The sequence below is a fragment of the Hordeum vulgare genome, chromosome 1H (genome assembly GCF_904849725.1).
Source record: "Hordeum vulgare subsp. vulgare chromosome 1H, MorexV3_pseudomolecules_assembly, whole genome shotgun sequence".
Classification (NCBI taxonomy): Eukaryota; Viridiplantae; Streptophyta; class Magnoliopsida; order Poales; family Poaceae; genus Hordeum; species Hordeum vulgare.
Window position 1 is genome coordinate 396743273 of NC_058518.1, and position 2996 is coordinate 396746268.

A 2996-nucleotide genomic window follows, 5' to 3' on the forward strand; every position below is an offset into this window, starting at 1 on the left:
AAAAACAGTTCATAAATTTTCCAAAAAGTATTTTATAAACAGTGATTTGAAAAAACAAGAGCAAAAGTGAAACCTAAACTGTTTTCGAAATTAAAAAAGAATTTTACAAAACTCGAAACATTTTTCAAAATTCTCACCGAATATTTTTTGAATTGGCGAACAAATTGTGAAAACACGAACAATTTCCGAATTTGTAAACACATTTCAAAAACGTAAAATTTATTGATTTTGTGAACAAATTTCAAAAATAGGAACATTTTTTGAAATGGTTAACAATTTTTAAAAATTGAACAAAAATTGAAAAAGTTGAACGAAATTTGTAAATTCTATACAAAAACTTGAACAGTTTTTAAGAAACATTAAAAAATTCAAATCATAACATTTCTGAAATATGTGAACATTTTTTTGAAAAGTGAAGATATTTCGAAATATATGAACAAAGTTTTATGAATTTCTATGAAACATGTAGATTGTTTTCAAAGCATGAACAAATTTCTATATTAATTTTTTTTGTAAAGGTGAAGTTTTTTTCAAAAACATCAACAAAATTCGTAAAATTTGAAAAATAAAATAAAAACGTGAAGAAAAATTTAAAAACATTTACATTTTTTTAAAATATGAACAAAATTCCTACATTCCAAACAAAAACGTGTAAATAATAAAAACTTGAATGTTTTGAAAATATGAACAAAGTTCCTTCACTTTATACAAAGTTTTGAACAAAATCTGAAAACATGAACAAATTTCAAATTTCTGAACATTTTTTAAAAATGTGTATAATTTTTGAAAATACAGAAAAAAAATTACTAACAAATTTTGAAACATGAATAAATTTCATATTCGTGATCAAAATTAAAAAAATTGAACTTTTTGGAATCTGTTAATAAATTTTGAAATCACAAACATTTTTCGAATTGTGAACAAATTTTGAAACATAAAAAAATTTAATATTCGTGAATAAACTAAATAAAGTGTAGAAAAAATTCGTTAAACCGTGAAAAGTTTTCAATTTGTGAAGAAATTTTGAAACATGAACAAATTCCGAATTTGTGGACAAAGTTATAAAATTGTTTACATTTTCCAAACACTGAACAAATTTTGAAACCGTAAACATTTTTGAATTGTGCACAAATTTTGAAACCGTGAACATTTTTCGAATTGTGCACAAATCTTAAATTAATATAAAACAAACTATAAACAAGAAAAAAACAAAAAATGAAAAAAAACAAGAGAAAAGATAATAAAATGAAAAAGAAAAACAGAACAAACAAAAAAACGATTCACAAATCCTTCTAGAAGTTTCTCAACACCCGAAAAAATCCACTCGAAACCTCTAGAGCATTTCCAAAAACAGAGGTGCTGGAATGATTAAACTGGTTGGCCCATTGCATCGCTGCTCGGTCGCTCGTGGCAGCTTGACGCAACGAGCATCAAATAGAAGAATCCTGAATTTTTTTACACGATTGCGGATGACTTAAAAAAAGATTTCCATGTAAAATCGTTCAATGGGCCAAGAAGACTTACTTCCTTTACGTTGTAGGTATAGACATCGATACCAACTATTCATAGTGTGTCACTAATATTTTGCAAAAAACTCTACGTTTTATGTTAATCAACCGATAATCCGTTTTTCAAAGTATTTGGCCCCATCGCACAATGAAAAAATGATACGTACGGCGATTTGTGGGAGAAACTAGTTAGTGAACGCTCCTTCGGGGGTCTTTCAATGATCACTACCAAACGCCCCCACTTAGCATGCTCTTAGCCGTCGTCACAAGTCGCACTCCAAGTGTTTCCTTTGGATTTTGTTTTTTATTTTCGTACGTTTTTTTGTCTTTTTAGGCGGGTTTTTTTGTGTTCCATTTTTTCACCGGTCTTTCTTAATTTTTGGACCAAATAAAATTCAACATAAAAGATGCATGAAAAAATGTGTTTCCTTTTTTCTATTATCAAAAAGCATGATTTTTTTCACGAAAGGCACGGATATACTTTCAACAAGATCAAAGCAACTATCACCAAACATGATCCTAAAGGCTTCACTTCACACAAACACTAATTAAAACATGAAATAATCATAACATTAGCATAATTGTGCAAACACTCAAGAACAAAAAAAGTAAAAAATAAATTTCATTCATTGGGTTACCTCCCAACAAGATGTTTTTTTATAGCCATTAAGATAAGCATAAGATTTTATTGATGCTCACATGAAAGATAGTATTTGAAACACAAAGATGGCATCATGTAGCATAAGACAAACATATTTAAGTCTAACATACATCCTATGCATATGCATTTCATAAGCAAACAAATTATCAAGAAAAGATATATCTAACATATGCATGGAAGAAGAAAGAAACAATAGAAAAAACATGAAGAGAGGTAATTTAGTATATTGAATATTACTATAACCATGCTTCCCTCTCTCATAATAATTACATGCAGGATCATATTCAAATTCAACAATATAGTTATCACATAAAATATTCTCTTCATGATCGACATGCATAAAAGTCTTATAATCTTTCAAGGTAGTGGGATTAACATTAACTAAAGTCATGACCACTACAAACCCATTGGTATCAAAAAATTCACGAGATAGATAATTCTCCAAAATAGTGGAATCATTATTACCTTAAGTTGACACTCTTCCAAATCCACTTTCAATATTATTGCAAACATTATTATAAATATCATATTCATCATGAGGATTAAATAAATTTTCAATATAATAAGAAGCATCACCCCAATCATGATCATTACAATGAGTAGTGGACATGACAAAATTGCTATCCCTTATCTTGTAGTTTTGTATATTATTAGCACGATTGACATTAATAGAATTTATAATAACATCATTGCAATCATGATTTTCATTCAAGGAGATATCATGAAACACTTTAAAAATTTCTTCTTTTAATACTTCATCACAATATTTAGATTCACGATTTTCAAGCAAAACTTCAAAAAAATAATCAAGAGCACTCAAATCACTA